The 17,357-nt window shown below is 43.9% G+C and overlaps 1 protein-coding gene across 3 annotated transcripts in view; it reads left to right on the top strand.

Moving 5' to 3' along the window:
* Positions 1-17,357, top strand: part of FRMD4A (FERM domain containing 4A) — a 374,382-nt gene that overhangs the window by 136,573 nt on the left and 220,452 nt on the right. The window lies entirely within an intron of this gene.

Genomic DNA, 17,357 nt, shown 5'->3' with positions numbered 1-17,357 from the left:
TGTGCTGACAGAAAGAGCTAGGCTCAAGATACATGCTCATACCAGAAGGCTGGAAAAGACCTCTGGAGATCATCTCATTCAACCACCTGCTCCAGGCATGGTCACCTACATACAGCAGATTGCTTAGGGCCATGTCCAGCTGGGTTCTGAATATCCCCAAGGATGGAGACTCCATACCTTCTCTGGTCAACCCGTGCCAGTGCTCGGTCATCGTCACAGTAAAATGTGCATCTCCAGCCAGCCCTGCTTCTTCTACCCTATCCCAAAAGCCACACACTGCACAGATTTCTTGCCTCCTGCAACAGAAGGCCAGGACACCCTGGCAAGACAGGTATGATTCATTTTATCCATGCTGTACCCATTTCACAGAGACAGAAAACTTCAAAATGCCAAAGCAAGCAACCAGGCTTTTAGAAGATCATTAAAATAATGAAAACCATCACTGTTACAAGCAGCAGATTTAAGGATTTTTTCTCCATTTATCTTTTTTCTCCTTTTTTTTGGCTTTATAATGAAATGTTTGTTAGTTAGGACCAGTGCTTTTACTTTGGGGCTTACTTTTGGTACAGGGGACCTGGATACAGGATATTCCACTGACTTCAGCTGTTCCTGCCTTTCTAAGTTGTGTTGTGACCATTGATACCTCAAAGGTACTGAAACTCAGGTATTTGTTTATACCAAGTGCAGTCCTATCTTTCAAAGGTTGTAAGTCAGTAGTCCCTTCTGAGATGTAATAACTGCGCAAACAGGCACCAAGGTGCCAAAATAGAACAGCATAATTGGTTTGCTTTCCCAAGGAGATATTGCACCATACAATAAACCACAATAGCTTAAATCTATGCTTAACAAAAGCTTTGTCTATAAATAGCATATTTTTAAGCAATGGGAAGAACATTTGGGATAGAACAAGATAACATTTTTCAGATGAATAGTTTATTTGCTAATAAATGCAGTTTCAGGCTGACTGAAACTATCCACAGACTCAGGCTGAATTCAACTAATGCTTTCTGCTACCAAAAGAGGGACATTATTTTTCCTGACAGACCAGAAAAGCTCTGTTCTAACATTTCAACATGAAACATGGAAATTATTTACTTAATAAAACTCTCCTCTTAGAATTGAGCTTGGTATTTCTTTATTTTAAAAATCGTATCTCCAAATTGAATTAATTTATTTTATTTTGGGTCCATCTCAGGTAAATTCTTTCAGGTTTATAGCAGGGAAAACAAATGATTTAGAAGGGACTTCCTTGGTCTGTTCCCACAGGTCTGCTCTGGGGCTTTGCTTTTTCCAGTGTCTTTGGAGTGTGAACATAATGTACAGCTGCTGAGCTTGTCTTTACAGCTGATAAAGCGAGTTACACCAGAGTCATGTTGAAATGAACCCTGGATACAGGTCAAGTACATAAAATACAGTTCTCCTCCAGCAGCCTCAAGTTACAGACCTGATTTATGTTTCTAGCGCTTGTGGTTCTGTTTGGAGCCTGCCATGGCTGCATGCAATCTGCCCAGCCAAGCCTGAAAGCTCCTCTTTTCTCACCTTGCTCCTATGAGGTGGGGAAGATAAGAGGTGTAAGAACCAGCTTTAAAAGTCAGAGATTGATGGAGGCATCATTGGGTTTTGCTGCATTGAATGCATTCGCTGTCTATAATCTATGAAGAAAACTTGTTGACATCATTGTTGCAAACAGACAAAATATGCCTTTTCCAAGCAATCTAATTTTTGAAAAGCCTCATAAATAATGGTTGCAAAGTGTGGAGAAACCATAGCTTCTACCTGTGGGTCACAAGGCATTTTGCAAGTATTATCTGACCATCAGAAGATAAAAAGGAAGAAATCAATCTAGGCCTGATTCTCATAGACGTTTTGTGGTGGTGCCTAGAGAGATTATTAAAGATGTATAAGCAGAGTAAGTGTACTAAGTCCTCTTAAAAGTGGTGGAGTTTAAACACTTAACTTGCTATTGCTTTTTGCAAATCATATTCAGAAAAGGGGAGATTTTAACTAACCATCTTCAGGTGTCTAACACACATGCTTAAATGGACTATGGTGTCCCCACATTGCTCTGCAGTCCGTGCAGGGTGTGGGAGGGAAGGCAAAGCTGCATCACATTCCTGCTCTGAATCATGCTCAGGAGGACTCTGAGATAATGTGACCTGTAACATAACATTGCAGCTCTGCCAGGTCAAACTGAGGTTCTTCTGCTCCAAAACCCAGCCTGCAGCAGTAGCCAGCCACAAACACTGAGGAGAAGCATGTAACAAGGCAAGTCAGGAGGGGTGCTTCCCCAGTACATCCTCCTACTGCCCAGACATAGCTAGTTCAGCCACTTCCTGACTTCATCATGTTTAACAACCCGTTATGGACTTTTCCTATTTGGATTTGCCTAATTATATTTCCAACCCACTTATACTGTTGACTTCCCCTGCATCTGCTCGTGATACTTTCCCTATTTTCATGATTAGCTATTCAAATAAGAGCTTTTGCTCATTCTATATCTGCAGCCTCATCATGTCATTGCATAGTCCTGGAGCTATAGAATCAAATAATTTTTAAAACAAGAATAAGTCCTTCTTATTCAACCATCTCTGTGTCCTTCATGATTTTATACACTTTGATTGTATCTTCCCTGTGTCCTCTTTCCTAGCCTGAACCCTCCTTACCTATTTACACAAGACATTGTTTCCTGCCCATATAGGGAACCTGTGGTTAAAGCTTAACATGGGTTGCTGCATCACTCAGTGAGGATACATTCCCATTGTCCAGTACTAAAGCACAGATACCTTTGAGATGGCACACAGCAGGCAGTGGGCTGTACCTAGTGCCAGGGCTGAGCAGAGAAGGGGATGGAAAGAGTTGTATTCACCTTGCACTGTGGAGGAAATGTGTGGGGCAAGAAAGTAATAAGCCAGTTCAAATATACTGTCTGCAGGACATGCATTTGTGGAGACATAAACGCTGCTTCTGTGGGACTCACAAATCTGCAAAACCTTTTAGGAGAAGCCACAGGTCTTGTTTCTTAGAAGCCATGTAGAACAGAAGCTACTCTGGTGCATTCAGACAGCTCCCAAAGAGGCCCTTAGGAAGTGTAGTTCCTCAGGATTTGCAATGATCAGTTCAGATATACACGACAGAGTCAAAATAACTCAAGTTTGGCAATCACATCCACAGTTTGGATGTGCTTCTCGTTCACTTCCCTGTGCTCAGGTGTTCTCAAAAGCTGGATTTCTAAAATTGTGTGATAAAGTCTTTCCTCAGCAATCCTGCAAGCTGCCTTTTCCCATCCCTTTTCATTTTTCAAAGTAGTCGTTCACACTAGAAGGAAAAACAATAACTAAAAATAAGACTTTCTTAACTTTAGGAGACAACAGCTAAAAAAGGGAGACAGAACAAGAACAAGCAATGGGTTGCATTAAAGAAATGAGTGACTTCTTCTCCTAGAGAAGTGGGAGAGCCCTACTTGATTGCCACTGCTCTCCTCCTGCACTCTGCCTGCTTGGGTGCTGAAGCACAGATTTCTCTCCTCTTCTGACAAACGAAGTCTTGTGCTGGTCATAGAAACCATTGCAAGTTTGTCAAAATTGGCCTGTTCATCCTAAAGCTATTGATCTTCTCTCTGTGCAGTATGTGTATTTAAGAACATCATAAAGATACTTTTCTAGGTGATTGGGTCATCATAGATCTACAAAAGGAAATCCTCTTTGTATGTGAATGTCTCCCTATTCCCTCAACCCAGCGAGAGTGGGAACATAAACTAAGGGGTATGCAGGGATGCTTGCAAGTGACTGAATTATCACAGATCAGGAAGTTATTACTATTAATTAAAAGTAATATGTTTTCTGTTACAATGTGCTGGAAGCATGCAAACACCTTCAAGCTGATGATTAGTAATTTGTTAAGCCACAATAACTTCAACTCTTGCAGTGCATCCCCCTTCTTGAGACGCCAAAATGTTTAATGCTGGTTTAGCCAATGACTGGTGACTGCTGTAGTGATATGAATAAAACTTCTATGTCCTTGGTGCTTGGGTCAGGGCATTATAAAATACACTTTTGAAATGAAGCAGACCATATATTTTAATGTCTGTAGACATCGGAAAGATGTTCCTAAGAACAAATCGATTTTCTTTCCTAAGTGTTTAATTCTCCCTAGTGTCTCCCACCAGCCACATCCAGGGCCAGTCCAATGGATGTGCTGGTGAAACCCATCCCAGATCCAGACCTTGGTGGGTCTCATGTACCTCATGTACCTCATTCACCTTCCAGAAAGGCTGAGCAAACATCCTCTGCAGATGTTAAGTGGGATTCCAGGCACTTCATCTGATTGCTCAGGTGGCATTGAAGGCTTTTGCCATGCAACCTCAGAGCAGCAGGGTTCTCCAGGATTGTGGTCCTAGCCATTAGGCTGCTGCTTTAAGTGTTTTCCTCTCGCTTTTTAGTGCACGTAACATCTCTGTGCTGTATGGTTTTTAATATTTAGAGATCTCTTACCACCCCATGCCACTAGTCTTCCCCTCTGCCTCTAGGAGCCCTTTGATGAGGGCACTTTACCCTGACAAACCCATCAGTATCAATGGAGATATGGCTGCATATAACTGTTTGGGACCTCTCCCATCAACAGTGATGAGCAGCTTGATTTCCAGCCTGGCACTTTCCCTTTCTTTCACCTAAGGAGTGAAGCATGTCTCCAAGCAAACAATGCTCCTTGGGACACCCTCTCCCTCCTGACTTCCAAGCAAATGAGAGAATCATGTAGGGGAATATAAACACCAAGGCATGAGACCAGGATGCTGAAATGAATGGGGATCTTTTAATTTTGTTCTGGTCACTTTTCTTAGGGTGATGAATTAATCCAAATCCCATCTCATACCTCTGCATCTGCCTGTTTTCCTCAGCAAAGCAAGAGTAGTCTGCAAGCATTAGATGTGATTGATACAGGAAGAGGGATGTATCAACAGGGAATGTACTTCAGCTGCAAAACTGATCAGTGCCTCACGGACCTCCATTTCATCAGGTTAGCCAGCAGGACAACTGGTACTTATTTTAGGGTATGCAAAGTGTGCAGAGGCACAGACACAGCAACAAAACCCTCCTGCAGGTGTTTGTGTGACACCTCGCACCAGTCTGCTGAGCGATCTGGGGTCCCTGATGCAAGTGACTTAGACTTGAAAGAGAAAAGACAGACGATGTGAGTGAACATCACCAAGAGAGGAGCCTCAGGAGAGACTGTGCCCTAGCAGGGAGCATAAACACCTTCACCCATTGATAACTTTATTTTAAGGAGGAAGAGGACCATGTTGATGCTGTCTGGTGTCTGCGCTTTGCCAGAGGGCAGCTCTTTAAAGAAGGGCATGCCACTAGTAGAAGCATTTCAGGGCTGAAGGAATCAAGAATCTTGGCTTGTACCTAGAGTTGAAACAAAAATTGCTGTGGGCTTAAACCTGTTTTTAACAAGTGTACATAGCCTGCCAGATCTGATAAGAGATTAGCAATTCAATTACACAGGCCTTGGCTTCCTGCTTTCCTCTAAGTGCCTAAAACCTTTCTAAAGAGGCCCATTACTTTGCCATTTTTTGCTCTTGCATTAACTAGGCAGTTCAGAGCAACATAAACACAGAAGTAGGGCAAGGATTCCCTTGCAGAGATCTTGGGGGTTTATAGCTAAGTGCCTCCTGATGGATCTGTCAGAGCAACCCGTGACAGCAAAATCTGTCACTCCCCGGAGCGACCATTAGCTTTGTCTCCTGCAAGCACTTTCCCATTGTCCCCTGTTGAACTCACCGAGTATTGACTCTCCTCTGCAACTCTTTTGCTTTCCAGCGCTGACTGTGGACCATATTCAGAGAGTTCTGCTTCACAGGTGCTCTTCGGGGGTGGGAATTGGTTACTTGAGCAAGTCCATCCATGCCACTGCAGTCCCTATGATTTGCTAAGACTGAATTGGTATCTCTGGACTCAGTCCTGTTCTCTCCCAATGCCACTTTCATCCTGAGCAGGCACCCGCTGATCCACAGGGTTTGGGTCCTGGCATTGTACATACTAGAGGCTGGTTTTGCAGCAAGGTTCCTGCTAAGGAGTGTAAAGAGCAGACAGAATGGGCTTTTCACAGGTAGTTTCATAATACATGCATTTATGACTCAGAAAAGTAGCGATTTCTGCATCCCCAATACCTTTGTACATCCACAGAGCAGAGCTGGGAAAAGATTAAACCCCAGAACACCAGTTAGCTGCCGCCAGAGAGGTTGGCTGTCTGTTTTACCTAAAATCCTTTAAAAAGCCAAGCAAGAACATCTACTCTGCAGGCAGCACAATAAATCTTGTAAGGATGTAATGGAGCATAATCAGTGACAGATTTGTCATCTCTATTCCATCGCTGTGGCATGGGAAGGAATCTCTGCTGATCATTTCAGCCAAACGCCATTATAGAGGAGACCCCTGCTTGTTCGAGCTATTTTCATGTCATGATAAGCCAGGCTTCAGTTTCTGGGACAAGGAGAGAGGAATGCATTTCTCTTTGATCAGTCATGTGTTCATGGGGAGTCAGTCCACTTTCGGGATTGAGCTGATGTAGGGAGAGGATGCAAGATTGGGTGCACTGGCACTGGCACTGGCATAGACACTCTCCCTGCTGCCTTACTGGTAAGCCACACTCCAGACATGGGATCAGAAAGTCATTTCCCCAGATCATACTGTCAGGGGTGTTGTGCCATTACCTTTTGTGCCTTCCAGTCTGCTCCCTGGAACCATCCAGGAAACTTGGCTAGTGCATCTTACAGTTGTGTAGGAGTATTGACAATACTTCGATGCCTTCTGCCACAGCGTCCAGTCTTATGTGCAACAGAGTGTTTGTAGGTTTTATGATGATGGGGCCGTGGGAAGATATTCTTCTGGCTCTTCCTAAACTAAACATCATTCCTAGGACTACTTGCAGCAGCAGGACTGTGAAGTAGCTGAGCCAACCAAGGTGGTCTTTCGCATCTGCTGGTGGCCCTTGCCAGGCTTTGAAGAGGGGGATTCATCCCACTGAACTGCCAAGGCTCCCTCCAGGAGTCAGTGGAGGGAAAGGCTGAAGGCCCACAGCATGAATGACCTCTTCTTGGAAGTGCCTGTTGGTCGTCTTTGACCATGGAGAGCCAGGTGAGGCCTGTGCTAGCCAAGATAACCCCCTGTAGGGAGCTCAGTGAATCCAAGGGGACCATATGTCAGGTCATGGAGAATGGCACATCCCTCTGCGAGTCTCACATTCCCTGAACCCTTCCTAAAGCCTTGAATCCTCCAACCAAGCAATTACCTGTCAATGCCAAACTCAGTCAGAAAACAAGATTTTTTATCTTTCACGATCCTGGGGAAGAACGTTAAAGCACAGGGAAGCATAACATAACCAGGAGACAATGAGAAGGAGCCTGAATAGTATTTTCTTCTTTTGAGTTCCTTAGTTTGAGGCTTCTTTTTTTTAGCAAATCAAGTCATGCTGAGCACTGATTCATGTTTTTTTAATGCCTCAGAAGTCTGCAGTGTCGTTCTCCTGGTTTGGCATCCTAATTCAAAGTGAAATACACAAAGCCAAAAGGAGTGTGTCAAGGAGTTTCTCTAGCTTTCATCATCTCTTTTTTTTTTCCATGAGCAGACTGACTAGCAGTACGTAAAAAGGAATAGAGGTAAGGGCTTGCTAATAAAACGTTAAAGAGGTTTTTAGTCTTATTTTCAGTGGTATCAGGATAGAGTCTTTATGTATCAGCAAAACATTCAAGAACTGTAAACTTGTGTTTACCACGCTTATAACAAATCACTGCAGTGCACTTGCAGTGTCCAGCTATTAGGACAAATTAACAGCTATTAATAGATGCTGCCGGAAACTGGATACATACCATAAGAGGAGCTTTATCTTTATCTTAACACAAACTAAGGATATGAAAAAGTACAGGAGGATGAGGCGCAAGCTGCCACGGCTCTGCAGACCCTCGCGGGTACCCACCGAGCTCAGGGTCTGCACATCTCTGCCAAAGGTGAGCTGCTGACACCGGGGTGGAGATGGGGGATGTGAGATGTGGAGGAGTGGGATGGGGCAGTGATGGGATAGACTTTAATTATGAACTTCTGTAAGAGTTTCCCAAATGGGAGGAGGGAGGGGGATACAGTGGGATGGGGAAGTGAGGACCTTTTCCCTGAGAGGTGGAGAGCTCTGGGACATCCTCTGGCCAGGTTAAATGAGAGCATGCTTCACTGCATTAAACGTCCTAAAATTTAGGCTAAAACAGCAAGTGGGAGCCCACAGGGGCTGCTGAGAGTGGTCAGGTTGGAAAATTGTCCTCCCTGATCCCCATCTGCTGTCTTCTTTCTTGTATATGCCTCTGGAGAAACCTCTGCCTCTTGATGACCATGTGCAAAGCAGTTGCGTAAACAAGGGGGTTAAAATGACTGGAAATCTCCCTGCTCCTTTCCACCTCCCATCACCTCTATGTTTTGTCATGTGTATATTTTAAAGTTTCAGGACATTCCTTCTTCTCGAGTCATCAAGTCATCTGCTATCCAAAAACCCATGCATCACATAGCAGGAAACACTGCAGATGTTTTCAAATGCCCAGCCTTACTGGAAGTAAATACCCTGTCAGTGCCTGAGGGTAACTCCTGTGAGCTGTGCTGCATGTGAGCTAGAGGAGGAAGGAGGCAATGGGATGTGAAGTCTGGTGGGTCAAGCACAGGACATGGTGTCGGTACTTTTAGCTGCATTGGATTCCTCTGTGCCGCCATGTATCTCAGTGTGAGGAAGTGGTAACATGGGCTGAGAGCATCATACCAGCCACATCGAGCAGATTAATTCACTTCTGCTTGCAAAATACCTGGGAATCTCAAAGTGTAGCAGGGGGTGTCCCATGTTCACATTGGAAGACCTGGGCAATAAAACCCTTTGGTAAATGCAGTGTGATGGAGAGGGCTTCGCTGCCCAAAGCCCCTCTTGTATGGACTCCAGCCACATGGGTAGCACCGAGGATGAGAACTGCTCTTTGCATTGCTGGGGCCCCAACCCTCTTGCTCTGCCAGACTTTGTAGAAATACTAATAGAAGAATTACAGTCATGCATCACCAGGGGACCATAAATATCATTTTTAATTAACTGGCTATTCTACAGAGAAGACTTTGTGCAGTACTGCAAGACATGGGAACAAAGTTCAGCCTGTCCCTGTGACAGAGCTCCAGATTTCCCCGCTCTTTCCCGACCCAATGCCAGCAAACAGATGTGCTCTGTGCCTCCTATTTATGTGCTCCCAAGAAATTAGCACCCCGTTAAGCTGCACAATGGAGTGCATTTATTTTTATTTCACTGTGCTGCAGCTTTTCAATGTTAACTCCATGCTCTTTCTGATTAGAATCAAATCCCGACTAGCATCAAGAGCTGCTTAAATCAACATGTATGAGGGTCTGAATTTTGTGCAGAAGAGCTTTTGCCTATAGCTTAAGATAAAGCAGCCCTCAAGCTGCAAAGCCCAAAGTTTCATACAGGTCCAAAAGGGAGAGGAATGAGGAGGAAGATTTAACTTCCTGATACCTGAAGCTGGGACTGTGATTTGTCTGCAGACCCATTTTAAGGCAACAAATAGCTATATTTATATCTCCTGAATGTGCCTATTATTTCAAGATCTCACCCAAACAAGTGAAAGTGACAAGACAAAGCAGCACTGTAGCGAGCCAAAAAATGTATAAAAAGCAATTGATCCATTATAGATGCAGTCTTGGGCAAGCTCAGTCTATTTTTAGTCATTTGCTGCAGCTGATTTCCTACATCAAGGATAGAAGCTGAAGAGGGATCCCTCCCAGATGCTAAATAATAGGCTCATGAGGCTCAGTGGTATCTGGGCATCTCTGAGAGTGTGCAGCACAACTGTCTCTCAGTGAAATTATAACACTGCAGAAGTCTTGCCTAAGAGGTCACCTTGAGATATAGGAGATCCATGCTTTAGGAAAGCAAAGGGAGAAGCCAGTGGGACATTGAATTGTGGCAAATAGGATCAGAAAAGGGGAGGGTTTCTTGATAGTATCAAAAGTGTGTTTCTATTGCTGTAATTGGGGTAGGTGAATTGTGTTGCAGAGATTGCTGCCATGAGGGGCAGATTTGGGTACACAGAGACTAACCAGGCTGGGGGACTCTTAATTCCTCCATGTTCACCATGATCACTGCCCTCTCTCTCCAGCTGAAACAAGACGACCCCTTTGAGCATCACCCACCCAGCTTGCCTGTGCCAAAGACGAAATGTCTCCTTCATCCTTGGGTGGCTTGTTAGGGGAAGTGGCTTGGGGGAAGTCTGGAAGAGAGAAAATCTGAGGTTTCCCCTCCCTTTTCCATAGTGGCCTTTAAAGGACAGTGTATGTGAGAAGAACAGGAGACAGATGTCTTCTAGCCAAAGGGTGGCTTTCAGGGTTCTCAGTTAAATCATGAAAATGAAACAATGTCTTGGTTACAGAGAGCTGTGTGAGTCCATCAAGGAAAAGGGGACCACCTATGAGGAGAGAGTAATGCAATGGGGACAGTGAATAAAAGTCAGACAGCGGCAGCTGTGCCTGAGAAGGAGATGGGATGTTGGTTGGATATAGTGACAATAAAATAGAAGTGATAACCAAGCTGAGTTCTCTACAACACCTGAGACTCTTCAAAGGCAGGATTATTCCATTTTGCTGATGCTAAGCTCGCTTCATAAAACAAACAGAAACATCCCTGTTAAAGGCTGTAAAAAGGCAGGGGTGAGCCTGGATGCTAAACCTGACAGGGCAGTGTGACTCCTGTCTCTATAATACCTCGGGGCTGCTGGTGCTTTCCATTGGGGGACTTCCTTATAAAAACATTTATCTTGTCGTCGTGTGGAAGTGGCATTTTTCCTCCGCTGTGGAGCTATGTCAATCCCACTGCAGGCAAGAGGTCAGGAATGGGACTCCCACACTCATTCTTCATCTGCCCCAGCCTGGCAAGCCCGTCAGCTGCAAGCAATGACTTCTCCATCCCATTGCCAGCCAGGGGATGGACAGACACATGGGATATCGGCTGGCCTGTTGAGCAGCCCTCATACGTGCTGTAGCCTTCCCTGGCAGTGCACTGTGTACCTGCAGGCTTGGCCCATGCCTCTGAGGATGGGGAGCTGCTCTGGAAGGAGCTGTTCTGAACTGAGAGCTATGCTCAGCCCCTTTCTCCGCAAATGGGCTCACACATCAGCTTTGTCAGTAACAATATATCTACAGGTCGAAGTAGATGCCCCTCCATAGGGTGTCATCACTCTGGGACAAAGGCAAGACTTATAAATAAAAGGAAATAAACACACCTAAATCCCTCTTATAAAAATAAATAAAATCAAAAGAAAACATATCTGCTGTGGGAGAAACAAATAGCTCCTGTTCAGTAGATTGGAGCTACAGCTTGATGAGGCCATTGATCAGCAACCAGTGTCACACCACTTCCATGGCTTCGGCATGCACATACCTTCCATGCAAGTCTAGCAGTAGTATCTCAAGGTCTGGTGACTTCACAGAGTCTCTGATGAATCTGTCTTTTGGGGGGTCAAGCACTTCATGGAGAACTTTGCATTGTAGAGTCTGTAATTGGCTTGGACATTTGGGGAAATTCATTATAAATTTGGGGCAGCTTTTCATACGGGACTGAAATTTAAGGGCAACTGTACCACATTAGAGCAAAGGCTCTTGCAATGTCCTGTCTCCAGAAGTGGGTATGAGTGATGCAGAGAGGACAGTGGAAAATATACATGATACTTTCCCTGGATGTTCTCCCACCCTCCACATGTTTTCTGCCCCGGGGACCACCCTGTTGGATGTGGCCTTTAGACATCCAGTATCCCTCTATGCATTTATAACCCTGTAATTTTTCCAGTCTTTTTCTGAACCCAGGTAAACTTTTGCATCCTTGCATCCTTTGGCAAGGAGTGCCAACTACCAGCTCTGCTTGAATTGCTTCCTTAGATTTGTTCTGAGTGTGGCTCCTGACAGCCTCATTTGATGAACCCTTATTATTGTTCTGTAAATCTCCTTAAAAATTTCTCCTTCAAGCATCTTTCTTTTTCTTTTCCAGACAAAAGACTCCACTTTGCTTAGTTAGTCATTTCTTTATATTAGCCGTTTTTCTTACTTTTAATCACTTTTATTGCGTTTTCTTGAATCCTGTCCATCATCTCTGTATCTTTCCTGGAGATAAAGGAATCAAGGATTCAAGATGTAAGTGAACCCAGATTTGCTTCAGCGGTGTATTAATATTCTCTTTGGCTTGACCCATGGTAATTATTAATATTTTATTGGCTTATTCCACCACTACTGAGCAATGAACTGGTATTTCATAGAACTATTATAATCCAAATATCTTATTCCTGAGTGAGCCCAGAGACCATAATTTTATACGTGAAGTTCAGAACATTTTTCCTGCCATGAATATTACCTCACATTTGGCTACATTAAGTTTAATTCGCCCATTTATTGCTCATTCACTTAGTTTCATTACGTCTTTCTGCAGACCCTTGTTCTCACTACCCTGAATACCATGGTGTCACCTGCAAACTGTGCTTCCTCACTGCTTGCCACCTTTCTCAGGTTGTCTGTGATTAGGTTGAGTAGTGCATGTTCTCACCCATACCCATGGAGAAAACCAAAAAGCCTTCTCCTCATTGCCTTGATTGCACAGATTCAAGGTTTACAGGACTCCTCTGGAGATACTGTGTCATAGCTAGATGCCTATTGTGTCATAGATCAGATGAAATTGTTGCATTGCAACCTGGAACATAGCTTTGAAGTTGGGCCATAGGTGTTTGATGAAGCATTAGGGTTATTGAATTCATTGGAAAGCTATCATCAAGGCCTTTAACTGACATTGAAAGCTAATGCAGGATGGGGTTGACTTACAGCATCATGAACCAAGGTGAAGGCAGATGGCTGTGCTCTGAGCCAGCTGGAGCCTGCTAAGCTTCACGCTTAGCCCCATACTGAGTGAATTACTGCAGTCCAACCTGGAGGTGTCAGGTTCGTGAGTTCCTACATCCAGGTTTTTGTAGGGAAAGGAAAGCTGGAGGTAGAAAGAGGGTTTTGAAGGCTGATGCTTCCCTGTCATCCGAGTTTACCAAGGAGATGGGACCTCCCTCTTCACCTTCCTCAAAGAGAACAGCTTCACACTTTGTTGCAGCAGATCTATTATTTGCTCTCAAAAAGAAAGAGCATAGAAAAACCTGTGAAGGACATCAAAAAGACTCATATTTAAATCCTCACTTCAATCACTTAAAGCAGAAAAAGTCATAAAATTTCTCTACTAGTTAGGCAGAAACATGTCCCATCTTGCTGCAGCTGAGTTGCCATCGCCCCCTGAATTTGTGGCATGGCAAAGGCACTGTCCTGAATGAGTTTTCACACATCTTTGTCATACATGTTTATAATCCACAGCTACTGCGGACTTGACCCCTTGGCTAAACTGGTGGAGGTGAGCCAGGCTCCCTTTTCTTGTGGGTTCCATGAGGCCAGCATGCATTTTGCCTCATACAAGAATAATCTGCCTGCTCTTCTCCCCAGGCTCCTCAGCTCCCATCTTTGCAAGCTGGGCTGGCCCAAACATAGCATAAGGGACTCACAAGGCTTAGATCTGCTCTTTAAACCTTTCTTGTCAGATTTTGGCTTTAGTCACTAAACTTTATGCTCTGTTCTCACACCACTGTCTTTGTAAGCCAGCCCTTGCAGGATGACTTTTTCCTACCATCTCTCGTCACCTTCACCCCTGAAACTCTCCTAAGAGAACAATCCTGGGACCTAGTGTTTTTCCCCGTAACATTTCAACTTTTGAAAAAAAGCATGTTTTGCTGAAATCCCATTTTGGAAAAAAAATGTTCCAACAGTCTCCATTCCTCAGCTCTCTTCAGCTCTTATTCCCAAATGGTAGAAGAAAACTAGGAAGGAAGTGAGGGGAAAATGTGGGTGTAGGAGAACATCCTGTTCTGCACAAATACCCTGGTGTGTTGTCAGATGGATGCTCTGCTTTAAATAGGTCTCATGCTTGCAAAGGCCAAAATAATAAATTCTCAGGAATTAGAAAAGATGTAAGTAATGATTTAATAAAGAAAAAGTTTGGACTTACTGCACTGAAGAATCAGGCAAGTTAGAACTTCTCATTATCACATGTGGTCTCACATTCATGTGTACTTATAGGGCACATTCATACATGTAAATATGTGCAGAGGTTTTGGAAATAATCCCTGGGGAACTCAGTGAAATTCTGTTTCTTGTTTATTGTAGTTGAGAGGCTATTGCTATAAAAGAGGTCATATGGGGTAAGTAAGTTGAAGCGAGAGTTACACGAGCACCAATGGGATAGATTCAGAGGTCCCCAAGCTTTGGCTTGTTTGAAGAAGATTTTTGTGACTCTGATTTCTGCTATCCACTTTTTGCAAGGGATTGAGTGAAATTACTTTCTGCTCTCTGGTCACCTTTGTTTTTTACCATCAGTATTTTTGTACCACATCCACACCAACTGCTTCAGTTATCATTAGAACAAGGAGACAATTTTTTTCTCATCTTCTGCACATTTTCTATATTTTAGAACTTTTCATATTGTGCTTTGTTTTGAATCTGAAATTGTACTGCAATTTGAAGGAAAACTTGAAAGAGAAATACCCCTGGGCACAAAATACCCTGCAGTCTAAGAGTTGGGAAATTTCCACAGGGCTTACTTCAGCAAAGCAACTTTTTACATCAACAATATTTTCCCCAAACTCTGACCATTTCTGAAGACAGTTAATATTGATCAGTGGGAAAATTGCTAAGCTGAATATTGCAACTGCAAGAGTCTAAGAGCTGGTATATGTCATATATCTGCTATTTATTGTTGTGATAATGGAAGTCCAGGCCACGTAAAGCTGAACCTGGGTGAGAACCCGTCAACCCATTCATCCTCCTTGCTGTCGCTGGTGGCACACGTGGTGATTTTAGTGCCAGGTGTTTCTTAAGCAGGCATCAGGGAAGCCTTTATGTGTTCCCTTGAGCCATTTGCTTGTGCCTGACACCAGTTTTGAAATGATCTTGAAATTCATCTTTGTAAAGACAAAAATGAGCCTGTGTTGGAGTCAAAGAGGCTGTCACATGGACACTGCATTCTGACCCTGGAGGATGTCTCCTGTTGTTTATTTCTATGGTCAATACAATGCAGCTACTGGGACTGTCAAGGGACACAAGTGACGTGGTTGCCCCATGTTATTGCAGAGAGGGATCCTACAGAAAAGGATCTTTAATTTCACATTTCAGTACTTAACACATGGCCTTTGTGCACTCAATGGGGTGGTGGTGGGGGTCAAGGGATCACATGTTTGGTTCCAGTAAAGTTCTTGTTGTGGTCAGACTAGTTGGACAGTGGTATCAGTTAGTTAGAAGCAGACAAACACATGATTCAATCCTGGTGGACCTTTGTTGGCTCATACTGTCACAGCCTGAACACCGCTTGCTGTGGACCAGAGATGGGGACCTGCAAAAGGTTAGTCAAGCATCCTTGTACCCAGTCTGCTCTCGTAGAAACTGCGGCTTCCTAGGATCTCTGAATTTCCATGTGTACCAAAGGAGAGGAAGACTTACCAGCAGGCAAGTCTTCTGCAGATACTTCCTAGAGAGTGGAGCATGTGAAATCCTGTGTGCAGGTACCCACATGGCCTCTTGCAGTGGTGAGAATGCATGCTAGCTCACTCATCAGCACACCGCATTACGGTCCCTTGAGTTTTGGCCACCTTCAGTGTAATATCTTCCAAATGTTTCCTCGGGGTTTGATCCACACTCATTAGAACACCCCTCTACTCAGGGTAGTGAAGGCAGACACTTTGTCAAAGCTTTAATGAAAGGGCAGCAAGTGGGTGATGAACAATCTTTCTCCGCAGTAGACAAGCTTCCTGTGCTGGGTTTATTTCTGGAGCAGCTAACTTATTATCTGATGCAGGGCCTTGTGCGAATGAGAGTTGGTCCATCTGGAAAATGAATTACATGCCCTTCTTTGCTATTGAACATATCCATCATATCAAGTCCCAAATAGTCTATCATGTTGTTGTCTAGTAAAACTCAGCCATCAGAGGCAGCTCCTGTTCGGATGCTGATGCTGGGTGTCTGAAAATGTGATTTCAGCTATAACTCTGAAGACGTTTAGTTGGAATTTATGACTAGAGGTCCCTCTAAGCTCCATCAACTCTATCCATCTCACACCTTTATAAATAATACTGGTCTTCAGTTTCTGAATCCTTTAGGGCATCCTCGTGTTTTTTTCCACTGCCTGGAATACATCACATGCAAGATTTCACTTGGTTTTCAAACTGTGTGAGTACATATTAAATAAATAGAATGAGTTTGGCTTAATAATGTGGACCTCATGGAAGGCAGTTTGGTGAACTTGACACTATCTAGGATGCAGGAGACTTCACCACCAACCCTTTATACCAAGACTTTCAGTAATTCTCCTTTTTGTGCCTCAGTTTCCTTTCTATGTGGTTCCCAGCTAGCATTAACCAAATTCTTTGAAGAATCCTCATTGGATTTAGCTTCAGTTGGATCGTGTCCATCAATACCTTACCACTACATGGGGTGCTGTTAGAGATACAAACAAATAGTGCTATGCAAGAAAAAATGTCACCTTTTCTCCATTGACTTAAGTAAGAGCAGATGTGCAGAGGAACAGCGAGCAGTTAGGATCATGCATTAAACTTCCCATAAATGCAATAAAAGGAAGGGTTTAGACCCAAGAAGTGCTTAGCATCCTCGACAGGGATGCTGCAGAGGTGAAGGGGTTGAGTGCTGGGAAGACATTTCAGAGGGGATGCCAGGGTGTTTAAGGGTTTAGACCCAAGAAGTGCTTAGCATCCTCGACAGGGATGCTGCAGAGGTGAAGGGGTTGAGTGCTGGGAAGACATTTCAGAGGGGATGCCAGGGTGTTTGCAGAGATAAACCCTGTAGGATTATTTGAGGTTATTCCCCTTTGTACATAACCTCAGCAGTCACCACTGTAGTCCAACGCTTTGGGGAGTGGGTAAGGGAATCTATTAATACACTTAGGAAAAAATTAGTATCCAAACAACTTTTGTTTCCTTGTTTTTTACACGTCTGTGCTCTCCTCTATCACTAGCTACAGTGCAGAGCCTGGTATGCTCTGACAAAGAGCTATTGATGGTGTGCTTGTGTGAATTGGCCCAGCACTGGTCACAGCCAACTTCTGTGGGACCTGCTGCCCCTGTTTTACAATACACTCCAGTGTGCTGAGCCATTTGTGAAAGGTCAGAAATGAACAGAGAAATGGACTGGAGTCAAAAACAAGTAGTCCTATAAATATCAGTCATAGTCAAAGGCAGTTTATTCCATTCC

The sequence above is a fragment of the Neopsephotus bourkii genome, unplaced genomic scaffold (assembly GCF_033783945.1).
Source record: "Neopsephotus bourkii isolate Nb327-2 ecotype Australia unplaced genomic scaffold, CSIRO-AGI_Nbou_v1 NB_1423, whole genome shotgun sequence".
NCBI classification, from domain to species: Eukaryota; Metazoa; Chordata; class Aves; order Psittaciformes; family Psittacidae; genus Neopsephotus; species Neopsephotus bourkii.
This window is presented reverse-complemented; position numbering and strand designations above follow the sequence as displayed.